Raw genomic sequence first — 18,039 nt, forward strand, 5'->3', positions numbered from 1 at the left:
TTATGGTGATCATAGCATCCCATGGTCACGTGATCACAATCTGCACACTCCACAGTCGGCTTCCATCAAGCAATATCAATGGAGTAGCTGGCAGTAAAATTGCAACTTGCGGGTTACATGATGTCTCGCTTAACAGTAACATGGAAATGAAGAAGTAAACCTATCACAGTCATGTGATATTTTCTTGAACAACCATATCATTTAGCCACAGAGTTGCTGGTCCCAATTGTGGTTGTTAAACCAGGATTATCAGTATACAAAATCAACTGTATAATATGTGGCTATATGGATTAATATTTGCTTTGGTGCAGTAAGAAACAAGTCATACTATTGGATTTCATTTGAGAAAGACTGTATTATAAAAAGATACTTTCTGTGTAAAAGTTCAATTCCCAAATTCTGCAACTCAAAATACTTCATGAATCAGAGCCCAGAAAAGCACAAATAACAGAGATCTATGGTTCTGGATAGACATGACATTGTTGTCCGATTTCAAATAGAAGAGGAATATGGAATATGTAAATAAGGAGGACAGGGTTAGAAACAAACTTAAAAAAGCTGCCTTCCAGATTGATTGAGATCCCACATGGGGTAGAGTCAGTCAATTGATCAATCAGAATAGACCTGGAAGGGGCCTTCGAGGTCTTCTAGTCCAACCCCCTGCCCAAGCAGGAGACCCTATACCATATCAGACATGTGGCTGACCAGTTGTCAGGGTTCCAAGTAATAATTCCATATCAAGCTCTTCTTAAAAACCTCCAGTGACAAAGCCCCTACAACTTCTTAAGGCAAGCTCGTTAATTGTTCTAACTGTTAGGAAGTTTCTCCTTAATTCCAGGTTGCTTCTCTCCTTGATTAGTTTCCATTCATTGTTTCTTGTCCTGCCCTCTGATGCTTTGGAAAATAAGTTGACCCCCGCCTCTTTGTGGCAACCTCTCAAATATCATATCTTCCCTAGTCCTTCTTTTCTCTAGACTAAAAAGGTAAATGTCCCTGTCACACATATGTATTAGTCATTCCCAACTCTAGGGGGCAGTGCTCATCTCCGTTTCAAAGCCAAAGAGCCAGCGCTGTCTGAACATGTCTCCATGGTCATGTGGCCAGCATGACTAAATGCCAAAGGCGCACGGTACACTGTTACCTTCCCACCAAAGATAGTCCCTATTTTTCTACTTCCATTGTTTACGTGCTTTCAAACTGCTAGGTTGGCAGAAGCTGGGACAAATAAGGGGAGCTCACCCTGTTACGCGGCCCTATGGATTCGAACTGCTGAACTGCTGACCTTTCAATCCACAAATTCAGCATCTTAGCCACTGAGCCACCGCATCCCTTTAGCTCTCTAGACTAGCCAAACCCAAATCCTGCAACCATTCATATGTTTTCATCTCCAGGCCTTTAATCATCTTAGTTACTCTTCTTTGAACTTTTTCAAAGTCTCAACATCTTTTTTGTAATGTGGTGACCAAAACTGGATGCAGTATTCGAGGTGTGGCCTTACGAAGGCTTTATCAAGCAATGCTAATATTTCACATGATTTTGATTCTATGCCTCTGTTTATACAATCAAGGATAGCATTAGCGTCTTTGGCTGCTGCCACACACTACTGTCTCATATCTAACTGATCATCGACTAGAACTCCAAGGTCCCTCTTACAATTACTGTTTTTCAGCCAAAAACAGTAACTGTACCTCTGCCAGTTTTTCTCTCAAGGAGAAAAACTTTTTCTCTCAAGAAGGCTGGCTGAAAAAAGTCTGCTCCAAAACCCACATTTAGATTTCTACTTGAATTTCTGGACAGACCTTTTTCAGGCAGTCCCCAGGAATCAATGAGGAAGCAGTGGCTTATAACCTTCCCTGCTGTCTTCTCCACTGACTTTCTGGGCAAGCCAGCAGGAAAGATTGCAAATAACAATCACATGATAGCAGGGCACTTGGCAACCCTTCTGCAATCTTTCTTAAGTGTGTACAGGTTGCCAAGTGTCCAGATTATTATCATGGGGATACTGCAATGGCTGTAACTTTGGGCACAGATGATAAATCCCTTCGTTCAGTACTGTCATAATTTTCAATGGTTGCTAAAAGAATATTCTTTTAGTGTGAGGACTATTTGTATATAAAAGCTTTGGTGGATTGTTTAGTTTCTATGACAATTAGAATATTCAATTATTATCATGGCACCATATTATATATTTTACTTCTTAAGTCACCTTATGCAGTGTTAATTGAAAATCACAAATTACTCTGATTTGGCAGTCTAAAGTGCAGAAATAGAAACAAATGTACATATAAAAGCTACTCCTTTTTAAAAGAGGTAGTTAAAATATATTATACAATACATTTAAAACATATTAAAAATACTCAATAAGTTATAATTAGAAGAGCTGAAAATTTGTGACAGTAACCCATGATTTATCCAAAGGATGACATTTTAAAAGCTATTTTGCCATACTTTCAAAGAATTAGCCAGACTTGGCAGTATTTTACCATTGCAGGGAAAGGGAAGTAGAGGCAAGTTTCATATCACTGGAAGTACTTCAGAAGTTTTTACAATTGCACAAAGTTTAAATGTTTCCCGTTAAGAAGTATGTGGTAACAAAAACCATTAACAGAAAAAAAAATAGCAGCCAAAGGATATGGAGAAAACTAGCAAGTCAACCATTGGAAGTTAAAGAATTGTTAGTCCTGCTAGAGTTTTCAAGGACGTTAACTGTGCAAAACATGTCAATATTTCTTCATATACATCTCTTCCAGCAAAGAAGATGTGAGAATGAGACAAAATATATTAATTGAAAATTCAGGAGACATACTCTCAATTTATCTTGAAGGCAAAAGCTACATTAAACAAACTTCAATGTTTGTCTGTCTTATTTGGTGATAGTTAAATTACAACTCTAAATCCTAGACTAGAGGATTCTGAATGTCATACAATGATCCAGTTATTTTTAATCATTGTTTGCTGTTTGCACATTGTGAGCTATTCACAAATGATATTAAATCACAACGCTGAGTATAAATAATGATAACAATAGAGTTATCATTCTGTCCTTGTAAGCCACCTGGAATTACCGAATATGAGTTGTGCAGCCATAATAATAATAATAATAATAATAATAATAATAATAATAATAATAATAATAATAATAATAATAATAATAATAATAATAAAAAAAAAATGATTTCTCGATTTTCTTCGGTTGTCCAAGTTTTTCGCTTTTGTTTTAGTTGCTTTGCAGTTGCACGCCCTGGTTCTCTAGCAGTAACAACTGAGCCCTGTAGCCCTTTTTTGACAGATTTCCAGGAGCCATAGCATCTGACATGGTCCTTATTGACCGGGGTGACGACCGATCCAGTGTGGAATTTGGTTGATTCCTTCTCATCATTAGTGATGGTAGGTGCCTAGGTTGGTTCACGGTGGCTATGCCACTATTGATCCAAAAATGATAATCCCATAACCGTAGAAACTGCACCAAATAGCTGTCCAGGCCCAGCCATCGCAGCCTAACTGCTTGCTTAGTGGCAGAAAGGCAGGATAAGGAATGGGGCGGGGGGGGGAAGGAAAGAGGTTTAACTGCCTGTTGGGTGGCAGAATCAGGAATTAACGCTAAATTAATCCACTGGTCATTATGTAAAAAATACGACTTACTTGTATCCAAAAAGACATGGGAACGTAAAGTGGAAAAAGTTATAAAAAATGAGAAGGTGAAGATCTTGTGGGACTTTCGAATACACGGATCATCACTTGGAACACAACACGCCAGGTATCACAGTTGTCAAAAGCCGAAACGTACAATTTATTGATATCGCAGTACCAGGAGATGCCAGAGTTGAAGAAAAAGAACTGAAAAAAATCATGAAATATCGCGACCTGGCCATCGAAACTACATGGCTATGGATGAAACATGTAAAAGTGATACCCATTATCATTAGGGCATTTGGTACCATGTCCAAGAATTTTATAAGATACATCAACAAATTGCAGCTTCCTGCAATAACAGCGGAACTACAAAAACTGCGCTACTTGGAACATCGTACATCTTAAGAAGGTACTTGGTTGATACCTAAGATGCTGGCAGGAACCCATATCAACCATTAGCACCAGTCAATGGTATTTGTGATGCCTTTTTGAATGTTCAGTTGACTGAGTTTCATGTTTAATGAATAAAGTAAATAATAATAATAAAAAGTAAAGTCAGGTAATGTAAGAAAGGCAACAATTAAATAATCATGCAAATGTTCTGTAAGTGTCATTTGGGAATTTGACAATGGCTGGATCCTGTAGCACTCTCCTGTTCTTAATCTGAATTTAGAGTGATCAAATCATATTCTTCTTTAGATATATAGATATATACCTGATGGCAGAAAAAAGATTTTTGAGATAACAAATCAAGTTAAAGCACAATTATCTTTAACTGCAAAAATAGCAGACAAATCATCAAACCAATAGTTGCTTATTCAGGAAAGAATTGGAAGTGAAATTAAAATGTCTTTTTGACTATTTATTGCTCTTTTCCATTTCACGTCAGGTTCCTACAATCCATACAGTATAAACCAGAAAAGATAATGAGTTTCTGAACACAAACTCTAATGGGACATGTTGCATGAAAGCTTTCAGCATTTGCTTGGATTCTGCTTCCCAGCAGTACTAAACAACTTAAATATAATTAGCTGAAAGCTCCACAGGCTACATTTCTTCACTAGAATACCTCTAACACTAATCCATTTATCTGGCTGACAGATGACTGAATCATCGGTAATATGAGGTCTATTCCATTAATACTGTTGTGGTCAAAACCCCAAGCATCCTTTAATAGCTTTTTGACAATTGCATCATTTACAACAAGTAAGCAAAACAAAAAAACACATACAGATTTTTTTCTCCTCTTGATTTTATGTCTGTCCCACAATATAATCATTTTAAAAAGGTGGACTAGGAAAGAATTTTGTTTGAAGCATTTTCTGTTAGTGAAAGAAATCACTTTATGATTAGTTTTGTTGTGTTGATATTTTAATAACAATCTTCACAAATACCTTTTTAGGAAATAATTGGCCGTTTAAATTACTCAGTTAACCAATACCGGTATGTTTTCATTTCATTCAAATTCCGTATCCTATTCATAATCTCTACTTGCCTCAGAATAGGATGTGGGGATTAGACTCTTGCAAGTGCCAAGAAAATTTATTTAAGGAAAATGCATACATATTATACATATCAGAAGACTTGTGATAAATGCTTTGGACTTTATATGGGCACAGGATTTTTCTGCTCATGTAAGTAACCAGACACCCCACCTTTTTTTTTCCAGATTTCTGCATGAGTCTGAAAAAAGATGTCACTGCCTGAAGAATAGCATTAGCCTTAATAAATAGTTTCCTTACAGCAGTGCCATCTTAAATTCACACAAAACCTGTGAAGAATGTGGCTACTTTAATGAATAGCAAAAGTGTTGATTCAAAACAATTCTTTCCAATTATAACTGAAGCCTGCATAATTTAATCTATAATTACAATTATAGTAATAATTATGCATAATTTTCCAAGCAAGACATTTTTCACCAATAAAAACTTCATTTAGATTTTCACTAGGCAATATCAACAAATGAAAATGTCACCAGTATAGAAAGAAAGCAGAACTAGGGATAAACTTCTGTTTATGGAAACATTGCAAAATATTGTTAGTAATTTTCTAGAAATTTGAGAATGACGAAAGCTGCAGTAGTTCTTAGAGTTCATTAATAGCAGCCATTGCTCCAAATATGTTCGAGCTACAACGGTTATTATCAACTTCAGATATTAGCAAAAATGTTTGGCATATAATGGAGTTTATATTTTATAATACATCATAAGCTAGGAAAGACATTTCAATTTTAATAAAAGTACAATTTATCAGAGTTTAATAGTCCAAGTCCTTACTGCTGCCCAGAGGGGGAAGTAGGAACTATTATCTAAAGTGTTCTGTTCAATTATAGCAATGAACATAAACATGGTATATTTAGGTTTATGTGTTAACATTTCTGCAAATACAAATTTGCAAGCTTTATACTAATCTTCCAGACAAAAGTCGTTGCAATTTTTACTCACTTGACATGTAACTCCAAGATTCTCACTTAGTATGAACTATGTTCAATTGCTACATAAGCAATGGTGGGATTCAGCCAGTTCGCACGACTTCTGGAGAACCGGTTGTTAACTTTCTGAGCAGTTTGGCAAACTGGTTGTTGGAATAAATCATTAGGGCAGAGAATGGACGTTGGTCTTACCTGAGACGTCCTTTCTCAGCAAGGAGGAAAACGGCAGTCAGGCATGGGTTAACTCTTGTGTCAAGCTTGTAGGACCGAGTCTTTAATTTGTTTCAAGCCCCGCCTTATCCTGTTGTCTCTCCAGTTTTTGGCGAGGAAGCTGTCTCAGACTCTACGTGTCTTCCTGAAATGACAAACAATTAATGTCGCCCCATGGATAAACATCGCCCCAGAAGGGTGGGGCTGACTGCCGCTTTCCTCCTTGCTGAGAAAGGACGCCTCAGGTAAGACCAATGCGCATTCTCCAGACAGGTGGGAAAACGGCAGTCAGGCATGGGACATACCAAAGCTAGGTGATTGTCCGGGAGGGTGAAGATAGGCCGATGAGTCATGGGTTGTCGTGTACACTTTGCAAAACTCGCTCATCAAGGAGGCTTCTGCCGATGCATAGGTATCGAGTTTATAGTGTCTGATGAAAGGCGACGGTGAAGACCAAGTTGCCGCCCTGCATACTTCCTCTAAGGGCGCCTGGGTCGCCCAAGCTGCCGAAGTGGAGGCACTCCTCGTGGAGTGTGCTGTGATGTTCTTTGGCCGAGGAAGAGATTGCAAATCGTATGTCATGGCTATGGTGGCCCGTATCCATCTGCCAATGGTAGGTCCTGAAACTTTGGAGCCTAACGAAGAAGGTTGGAAGGAAACAAGGAGAGCTTCCGTTTTACGAAATGGAGAAGTACGATGTAAGTATATCTTTAAGGCTCTTCGGACATCCAACGTATGCCATTCATGTTCCTTTTGATGTCTGGGTACGGGACAGAAATTTGGGAGAATCAGTTCCTGAGAACGATGAAATAGTGAATTAACTTTTGGAACAAAGGTTGGGTCGAGACGCAGAACTACCCTATCGAGGTGAAAAATGCAAAGGTCTTTGCGTGTTGAGAGCGCTGCCAATTCTGAAATGCGGCGAGCTGAAGTTATGGCAATAAGGAAAGCCACCTTGAAAGTCAAGAGTCGTAAAGAAGCCTCTCGGAGTGGTTCAAATGGCGCTCTCATTAATGAATTAAGAACTTTATTAAGGTTCCAGGATGGGTATCTGTGAATAGTAGGAGGGTGCAAGTTAGAGGCTCCCTCAAAACAATCTGATGACTGGATCCTTCGCCAGGGACTCTGATGAGCTGAAGGTAAGTACCGAGGAAAGAGCTGCCACTTGACGCCGGAGGGTGTTAGGAGAGAGACCTGACGTCAGGCCCTCTTGTAGGAAACCAATTATGTGAGATAGGTCAGGATCCCTAGGTGAAATGGACCTCTTTGAGCACCACATCGAAAGCTTTCCAAGTGAATTGGTATATGCGCCGTGGATGGTCGCCGTGCTGCCTGAATTGTCGGTACTGCATCTGGGGGAATGTTGAGACCCGCTAAGATGTCCCGCTTAATCGCCAGACGGTGAGTTGTAACCACTGAGGTTCTGGATGGATAAGAACGCCCTGACTGAGAGCAATCTGATTGTCTGGTATGCGCCAAGGTGTTGTCACTGAAAGAGCTTTGAGGTCCGCAAACCAAGGTCTCCGAGGCCAATGAGGAGCCACTAGGATTAGTTCGGCCTTCTCTTCCAGGAGTTTTCTGATTACCTTGGGAATTAATGGAAGCGGAGGGAACGATAAAGCAGTTCCGTGGCCATGGTGATCTTAGCGCATCGACCGCTTCCGCTCCTGGGGACGGGAACCTGGCAAAGAATCTGGGTAGTTGATGATTTGAGGGAGTTGCAAATAGATCCACCTTGGGAAGACCAAATCAAGGGAAATCTTTGAAAGAGAGCTGGATCTAGTTTCCACTCCGCTTGATCTATTTGTTGGCGACTGAGGGCATCCGCCCGAACATTTGCTGTGCCTGAAATATGGGAAGCTCAAGCGAGAGAAGGTTGAATTCGCCCAGTGGCCGAGGGTCAGTGTCTCTGTCATGAGGGTTCTTGAATGTGTGCCTCCCCATCTGTTTATATGGGCTTTTGCTGTTGTGTTGTCTGTGAGCACAAGAATGTCCTGACCCTTCACTAAGTCGTGGAAGTGGAGAAGGGCCTTGTGGATTGCTCTTAGTTCTAGAAGGTTTATATTGAGTTTGCGTTCCTGTGCTGACCATAAGCCTTGAGCCATATTTGGACCCAGGTGGGCTCCCCATCCTGTGAGACTGGCATCTGTCGAAGGACAATTCTGTTGGGTTCTCTGAATCGACTGCCCTTGGACAGAGCGCCTGATAGCCACCACTGGAGTGATGTCAGTGTCTTTGGTAGAAGACGAATTCTTGTTAGTGATGTGGACTGGCCTCTTCGCTGATACGGGAGCAAGGTCCATTGTAGTTCCCTGCTGTGTAAGCGAGACCAGGGTACAATTCCAAAAGTGGAAACCATCTTCCCAATAGTTGGGAAAGAGATTTCAAGGACTGGATCGGGAATAAATGATCTGTCTGACCAGATCCTTGAGACTATTCTGGCGATCCTGGGAGAGGAATACTAATGACTGTTTGGAATCTATGATAGCTCCCAGGTGTAAGATAATGTTGGAAGGTGAGAGGTGGCTTTTGGCCCAATTTATGGAAAAGCCATGTTCCTGTAGTATATGAATAGTGGTATTTAGGTCCCGATGAGCCAAGGGCTCAGATCGGGACATGATGATAATATCATCCAGGTAGAATTGGATGCGGATGGGATGAGTGCGAATGTGACCAATTAAGGCTCCCATGACTTTGGAGAACACTCTGGGGCTGAAGATAAACCAAACGGAAGGGCCCTATATTGAAAATGTTGGCCATTGTAACAGAAACGGAGGTATTTTCTATGTCCCGGGGCAATAAGAACATGAAGATAAGCTTCTGTTAGGTCTATTGAAGCCATGAAATCCTCTGGGTGAATGGCTTCTAATATAGAATGTAAGGACTGCATCTTAAATTTTCGATAAGCAATGAATTTATTTAAGGATTTAAGGTCCAGAATTGCCCTCCATCCCCCCGAGGGTTTAGCTACTACAAAAAGTCTAGAGTAAAAACCCTTGCCCTGATGAGACTGTGGAACCTGTTGAATAGCTTTAATATTGGAGAGATGAGTAATGGCCTCTTCCATGATAGCACGGTTATGACTGTCGTGTGAAATGGGACAAGGAATAAAAAACCTAGGGGGAATAGAGGTGAATTCTAAAAAGAGACCTTCCCTAATAGTATGTAGAACCCAAGCATCCGAAATAGTGGATTCCCAGTGGGCGGAGAAAAGGGACAGGCGTCCACCAATGGGAGGGGAAGAGAGTGAATTACTTATATCTACGGGAGCCCCTTCCCCTACCCCCACGGAAGGGCTTTCTGGAAGAACTCTTGTAAGGTGTTCTGACCTGATTGTCCTGTTGAAAGGAGCCTCTGGGTTGAAAAGGTCTGTGTTGACGCGACTGGTATAAGCTGGAATCGGAACCCCGAAAGGACTGATGACGAGAATAAGGAGTTGAGCGAACGTCAGAGCGCCTGGACAATGATGGAAGGATCTTCCGCTTATCTTTTGTTTCAATCAAGAGGGGCTCAAGTGACTCCCCAAACAATTTTTCTCCTGAAAAGGGTGATGAGGCTAGTCTCCATTTGTTCTTTACATCTGCCTGCCAATTACGAAGCCAAAGGAGCCTGCGTGAAGTGATAGAAGACCCTATGGCCTTGGATGCGAGCGGCATTGAGTGTGGCATCTGCCGAGTATTCCAGAGCTGCAATGATCTTGTTAAGGTCCTGGTGGGATCTTGTATCTGCTGGGTTTGTCCTTGCTTGTAACTGCTTCAACCAAATGATGGTTGCTCTGTTGAAAAAGGATGCTGAAGCAGCCGCCTTCACTGACCAAGCTGCCGCCTGATGCCCTTTTATTAGAACCTTTTCAGCCCTTTTATCTTCAGGACGAAGATATTCCTCTGGGGGTCCCGTTATGTGGGAGGTGGCAGAAAGAGAGACTATAGGATTGTCTACTGCCGGTACCTGTAGGAGGTTGGACATTTCAGAAGTCATATTATATAAACGTTTGTCTAGGCTGTTTGGAAAAGGTCCAGAACCTGGGACTCCCCATTGTCGTTGAACCACATCTGTAAATAGTTTGGGGGACGGTACAGCGTCTGCTGTTATTGCTGGTTCAGAAAATAAAGTAGTAGAGGGATCATCCCCTTTCTCCCTACTAATTCTAGTTGTGGCCACTTCTCCCAATCGGGTGGTCATTTGGGCCTTATGTAATAGTGATTTAAAGACTTGAGGATTAAATAATCCAATGAAGGCTGGTTGTTCAAGATCTAAGCCTTCATCTTCTGAAAGGGCCTCATCCCTAGGGATCTCTCCCTCTGACAAATATTCTTGATCTGAATGGTCAGGAGATACCGTCTGACCGTGTTCTGACATGATGTCTTCAGAACCTAGATGTTCCTGATGAGATCTGGCTGGAGGAGCTTGAGGCCTAGACTCCTGCTGATAACATTGCCTGAAGCTGGATCGAATTGCATCAGCAATGAGAATCCCAAACTCCGGAGGAAGCTGTAAGCCCCCCTGGCCCTGGATAGGATTGGAATGGGGCGCTGTTTGAATGGGCTCCCTGGTATTAGAATGTTGGATTGCTGTTATATCAGTTTCTGGCATAGTCTGAAACAATGGGGCCCCATCTATATGGACTGGAGTAGATCCTGTAGTTGGTTGATCTGGTGACCAATTAGGAGGTAAAGAGGTAACAGATGCTGCCCTGTGGGGGGACTGTTCCTCCTCCCGTGAAGGAGTAGTACTCACAGTGGACTGAGGTCTGGAAGTGAGAGAGGCCTGGTGCTGGGCCTTGGAGACTGCCTTTTCTAATGCTTTGTGTCTCCTCCTTTCCTCCACCGTGGGTTTGGACTTGAGATCAGATCCCTTACTTTTGGAAGATCTGCCTGTAGGGCTGATGTTCCCTCCTGGGACATCCTCAGGAACCCGGAGGTGAGATTTCTTTCTTTATTGGTCTTTTTGCTCATTTTTTAATAATCCTCAGGGATAAGCAGGCAAAAGCTTAGTAAGAATCGCTTCCCAATATGGCGACCGGCTAAAGAACTTTAATTGCCTCCAAAATGGCGCCTGGAGTCTTTTCGCACCAAAATTAGCCGTTCCGAGAGATCGCGCCAATATAAACTGCCCCTTGTGGCCTCAGAGGCAAAGCTCCAGTAAGAGGCCTCACTCTGCTTCCCCCACGATTTCACCAGCCTGTGGTATACTTGCGTGAGGAGGGTTCCGTAGCGTCAGCCAAACTGTTCTCCGCAGCTGCAGCTGAGATCGGAAAGATAAGGGCTGTAAATAGATCTCCCGGTGCGCCGTTTTAGCTGCTCAGCAAAGGCTGTGAAACGCAGCGTGCAGAAAAACTCCGCCCCCTTTGCAGAGTTGGGAAGCTAAGCAAACCTCTCTGAGCCTCGGGAGGTTGCTGAGTAATGAATCTGCCAGCCGGCAAGATAAATAGCTTCTGCTGCTCTCCTTTTGCCGCTTGAAGTTGAAAGCTGAATCCTTTGTAAATATTGTAAATAACGCTGAAAACTTGATTAAATAAAAGAAGAAAATAAATCTAAAGGTATAGTTAACTTAGGAGCTCAGGAAGACACGTTGGTCCAGCTTGGGACCGAGTAAAAAACTGGAGAGACAACAGGATAAGGCGGGGCTTGAAACAAATTAAAGACTCGGTCCTACAAGCTTGACACAAGAGTTAACCCATGCCTGACTGCCGTTTTCCCACCTGTCTGGAGAACTGGTTGTTAAATTACTTGAATCCCACCACTGTACACAAGCACAGAACAAGTTCTACCAACTGTTTATTAGAAGAGCTAAGCTCATTTTGCGAGATTAATAAATTAAAAATTTGCTTTAAACTATGATTCCTGATTTTATTTAATCAGTCTATAGCCATCACCAGAGGTCTGCAATCTTAAACACTCAAAGAGCCATTTGGATCCATTTCCCACAGAAAACAGAACACCGGGAGCTACAAAACTTGGGTAGGCATGGCCAACTTGATGTCATTCATTCCCACCCAGTCACATGACAGCCCCCAGCCATGCCTACCCAGGTTTTGTGACTCCTGGTATTTTCTTTTCTATGGAAAACAGGTGTCTCTCTGTCTCTGTCTCTCCCTCTCTCATCTCTTTCCCTCTCATCTCTTTCTTTTTCTCTCTATCTCCCTCTCTCTCATCTTTCTTCCTCTATCCTTCTTCCCTCTCTCTCCTTTCCTCTCATCTCTTTCTCCCCCTTCCAATTGTTTCTCTCTTTTCCTCTCTCATTCTCTCCCTCCATTTTTTCATTTTTCTTCCTTCCACCCTTCTTTCCTTTCTTCCTCCCTTCCTCCCTCCCTTCTCTTTCTCTCCCTTCGTCCCTCCCTCCCTTCTCTCTCTCCCTTCCTTCCTTCCTCCCTCTCCCTTCCTCCCTTCCTCCCTCCCATTCTCTCCCTCCCTCCTCTCTTTCTTTCCCTCCCTCCCTCCTTCCCTCCCTTCTTTTTCTCTCCTTCCTTCCTCCATCTCTCCCTCCCTCCCATTCTCTCCCTTCCTCAGCATGCGCAGCATGGCCCGTTACACACAGGCCATGTGGCGTAGTGTAGGAGAGCCTGGGCTGCACAGGAGGCAGCCTGGGCTGCGCAGGGGAGCTGGAGCTCTTTCCTCCTTGCATTCAGCGGCGGCAGCTGCTCCCCCCGGTTCCCCTCTTTTCTGAGCTGACATGAAGGGGATCACGGCTGGCCCTGACCTGTCTGCAAAGACACGGAATCGCAAAAAGCAGCCAGACATGGGCAGTGTGGAGAAAATGTTAGGAGACCTTCAGCTGCGTGACTCTGTGGAGACGCTTGTGCCTTCTCAGGGCAGAGAGCATGTTGCGCAACTGGGTTGGCAGGGAGCTGCAGGAGAGGGGTCAAAGAGCTGCATGTGGCTCTGGGCCCGCGGATTGCCAACACCTGGCCATCACCTTTGTTATTGGTTTTATGATTTGCATATAACAAACCGAGAAATCAGGGAAAGTGAATCCAGAAGGAATTTCATTGGACAATATACCTAAAGATGATAAAGCTGTAGAATGTTTAAGCCCTCCTGATCAAACTATATGTTTCAATGAGTGCCTATTTTATTTATACATAGATGCATATATAAAATTTAGAGGTTACCTTAGTCTACAAGACTGTAGAATGTACAACTTCAAAAGCAGAAAATAGTAATAATAATGTTGAGATAAAAAGTCCTCAGAACTGGGGAAGGACAAATACCCATGGCTTCTTGTTCTTGTTAAGGTTGAGTCTTAAGTCTGTTCTTCCTCATTTGGACCTATTCACCTTTCAGAGCATGGGGGAAGACATCATAGCATCATTTAGATGTCCTGGGGTCAAGATGTACAGTTGTGTGTCATCAGAATACTGAGGACAGTATGCTGATAGTATGCTGATACTGCATGCTGTAACCCTTACCAACAGATGACCTTTCTTGGTGGTTTCATGTTAAATGTTAATCAGGACAATTGAGTGTGGTGAGGTAGCCCTAAGTGAGGGATTGCAAGCTCAATCTCTTCCCCACTAACAATCCTGACTAAGGCCAACCATGAAAATGAAAAACCACTACAACATGTTGCTTCCTACTCCCAATTTCAGCAGCTGATCAAGGAAGATAATGGTTGATAGTATTAAAAGTCACTGAGAGATGAAGTAACATAGTATGCTTGCTACATCCCATGCTGTTCTTGCTAAAGGTCATCAACAAACATAATCAATACTATATTGTAGTATGAAAACCTGGCAGATGGGTTCTATATTCATTCCTAGTATTTTCTAAAGCTATTTTGCATCCACCTTACCAACAACCTCTCTAAAAACGGAAGTTTGGACACTGGATAAAATCCATCGAGTATCATTGGTGCAGCAAAGGACAGGGTTGCAGTTAGGCTGGAAGAACTAACGCCTTCTTCAAGGAAACAAACACCACTGCATGGGCTAAACTTTGCAGAAATATCTACTCTTCTATTTATCATGAATGCCAATTTCACTTGCAAAAGAAATGACAAAAGTATTGTAATTGTGTTCACAGTCCCTAGGCTTTAATATTATTGAAAATCTTTGGAGAGATCTCAAAAATTCAGTCCAAGGAGACCTAAGATCGTTTCTCAGATTTCTGCAAGGAACAGGAAAAAAAAAAACAACCAACAATTTTTTCCCTAAACTAGCTAAAATAAAAGCTTCACTTCTGCAAAAGAACATATTACAAAGTTTGCTAACATTCTCTAAAGTGCCTAAACTTTTGTACCTGTAGTACTGCAGTCATATTGTCTTGTGAAATCATGTTTTCTTATTTTGAATTTTTACACACAAATAGTAGTATGTATTCAAATTTGCATTAAAATGTTATCTTTAAATTTGAAATTGTAGTGTGATATAGAAGTTAAAAAGCTGGACGGGAGTGGGAGCTTCTGTTTTCTCTTAGGCATAGAAGCCAGCTAAGGGGTTTTGGATATCTTGGTCTTAACAGCATCTGGCTCTGTGGCAAGTTGGCTGGTAAACAAAAGCCCTCATCACATCATGTATTGATAACTTCACTGTAAGAGCTAAGTAAGCACATTGCAAAAGCAAGCATATCGGTTATAAATGCTACAAACAAGGACTGTGATTAGTTTTGTACAATATAGAGATTATGTCAATTTCTGTATTTTTAGGAATTTACTAAATGTTTGACTTAGGAGTTTATAAACATAACAGTTTGCATGCAACAACATATGTGAATGAAAGATTTTCCTGGGCATTGTTTTCTTAATACAATGCAAAAACTTGGCTAGCAAAACATAATCTTGCTTGTAATCTTACAGTGATGGTGAACCTTTTCGGCACTGAGTGCCGAAAAGGGAGTAGGTGCTTGTGCATGTTTGTCGGGGCCACAACCCGGAAGAGGAGTTGTCCAGGGCTATGTGTGTACCGGAAAATGAACTTCCGGTTTCCATTCCACGCATGTGTGCCAGGCAGCTAGTCTTCTGGTTACTGGCATGCATGGTGATCAGCTGGCCGGCGAGCATGCTCATGTTGGAAAATGGAAGACCAGATCTTCCAGTTTCTGGCATTGCCGCATGAACGAAGGCCAGCTGATTGTCATGCGCGCATCCACACCAGAAGCCCAGAAGAGGAGTGGGCGACCTGACGCATACCAGGCGACATGGCTCTGAGTGCCACTTTGGCTATGTGTGCCACAGGTAATATTAGATCTTGATTGCACTTAAGCTTTGAAAAAAATAAATAAAGTATCTTACACTAGAAAAAACTGGTGACTATGGAAGTTAGTTAAGAAATTAGTTTTAAAAAAATATTATAAAGCGCCATAGCACAAGTTCTATAATATTTTAATTTTAAAATTTACTGCTGTTACAGCTGCATATGTTACCTTTTCAGCATAATTTTCTCCTTGAGATACTTCCACATGTTCTTATACACTTTATCACATGTAAAAAAGTTTTGCATAATCAGACAATAACAATAATGGTAGATAATTATTACTATGGTCTCAGTGTTCTGTTGTATTAAAGAATGTGAATGTTGCTATTGTACTATTTGCAATCCTTTAGTCATCAGGTCTTTTTCTGTATATTACTTTGAGAACAAATTTGTGGATATGAGGTTAAAAAAAACCCCACAAGAATAAAATGAATATGTGATGCATTGGCCATATATTTTTAGACCAGGGCTGTCAAGCTCCCAGCCCATGGACCGGATGCGTCATGCGTCATGCGCTGGCCACGCCCACGCCTGGTTTAGCGAAGGGGAAAAAAGTCCCGATACATCACGTGATGCTGCCATGACGACATGAGTTTCACAGCCCTGTTCTAGACAATCAGAAGTGATGTTTAACACCAAATTAACATTCAAAGTAGATTTTTTATAGTTCAGAACTATAGGATAGACCCATGATGGCGAACCTATGGCACACGTGCGAGAGGTGGTACACAGTGTCCTCTCTGTGGGTATGTAAGCCATCGCCCCAGTTGAGCTCCGCCGTGCATGCGCACATTCCTCCCTCCAGCCAGCTGGTCTTCGGGTCTCTGCCGCACATCTGCGTGGGGGTGAGGTGCGTTGGGGAGGCCGTGCATACAAGCATGGGGGGGGGCAGGGTGACTGCGGGGAGGATGCACACATATTGCATTTTGGGGGTTTGGGCACGTGCTTTGGGCAGTCAGTCCAGGAAAGGTTAGCCAACATCTATCTCTAATTGAAGAGATTCTGAAAATTATAAAAACATGTGGCCTACTGTAAGTTTATATGACACAGGAGTCCCCACCACCCCCAGTCTATGGACTAGCACCAGGCCACAGCATCCCAAATACCAGGCCGCATAAATAAGCAAAGCCCCATCTGCAGGATGCAGGCAGTACACCCAACCATGTGCCCTCCGGTCCGCAGAAATACTTCTCTTCACGGAACTGGACCCTGGCACCCAAATCTCATCTAAGAGAAAAAATTTCAAGGCAATTGTAGCTACTATGTTCCCAGAATAGGCTTTTATTGTGCAATTACCTCTCTTCAATCATAGAATTTACAGAAAATTGTGAACTACTTGTAACTAGCCTGTATTTTCTCCACTATTACCTCAACCTTATTTCCAACCATTGATCAATAAAATCTGTTAGGGAAAGAAAGAGGACAGCAGTGAATTTTTGCAGCAAGCTAAGGTATACTTTCAGGAAAGTTGATTAAAAATTCTCAATTACAGCTATGTACTTATTTCCAACAGAATTACATTGAGTTATTGATTTATGTGCCATAAAGTTGGTATCAACTTTAGTAACTACATAGAAAGTTTTGCTCCAGGAAAACATCCCAATCTACCTTTCAGGTATTCCAAAGGTGCACCCACTGCCACTCTAATTGAGTCTTGCTGCTGGTGGCTATTATCATCTTCTCCTTTTTCCACTTTTCCCATTATTTTAAACTTCTTCAGAAAATTAGGTCTTTACAAAATGTGTCTGAAGCATGTCCAAATGTGTCTAATGTATGAATATAATATTCATAAAGTGTCCAAAGTGGCAGAAAAACCTTTATACAAAAAGAGCTATGACAGAGGTTCAGCCATGTTGGATAGATCTCATCAGAGGAGCTGGACAAAGAATGCCTCTCCCATAAGCAATATGGTTGGGCATAATTTCCATAAACCCATTTTGAATTAGTCTTTGCCCTGCTCAACAAGGAGTTTCTAAGTGTTGGAGTTTCTGGACCTCAAGTGACAAATGGACTACAGAACTCAGCACTTTTTTATCCATCACAAAAATGTGAAGGCTAAAAACAAAGAAATAATATTAAATGTTATTAAATAAAGCAAAGATAGTACCAATGAGTAATAGGCACCTTGTATACAATCTCAAAAACTTTTTTGAAGTTTTTTGAAAACCACTTTGAACACTTAAACACCATTGGCACTGACCATCAATTACAAAATGTCAGTTTTACTTGGAACAATTTAAACAATACTTTTAACACCTTCCAACAAAAACAACTGAGAAGCACTTGATAAGCAGATAAAAATGCCAAATTCAGTCTAAACAAGTGGCTGACTATGTGACCAACCATAATAATAACAAGATTAACAACAGCATTTCAAGAAATGACTTAAAATAAGAACATTTTTAAAAAAACTGAAGTTTCTTTTGGAAACTTGGTTTTGGTTGCATAAGATCAAGCTATTTGAACTAATGCAATCAAGGCTGGAATTGAAAAATCATCAAATGTTTCAATGAGCACTGGTAGGTTGTGCAAAGAGGCAGAAGAAACAGACCATATTGTCAGCTTGTGCAAGAAA

General features: G+C 41.6%; 1 protein-coding gene across 11 annotated transcripts in view; it reads right to left on the bottom strand.

The window, feature by feature from the left end:
• The window catches only part of TBL1X (transducin beta like 1 X-linked), a 177,480-nt gene that overhangs the window by 85,741 nt on the left and 73,700 nt on the right, over nt 1-18,039 (bottom strand). The gene's annotated exons all lie outside the window — the stretch shown is intronic.

Source organism: Ahaetulla prasina, chromosome 5 (genome assembly GCF_028640845.1).
Source record: "Ahaetulla prasina isolate Xishuangbanna chromosome 5, ASM2864084v1, whole genome shotgun sequence".
Classification (NCBI taxonomy): domain Eukaryota; kingdom Metazoa; phylum Chordata; class Lepidosauria; order Squamata; family Colubridae; genus Ahaetulla; species Ahaetulla prasina.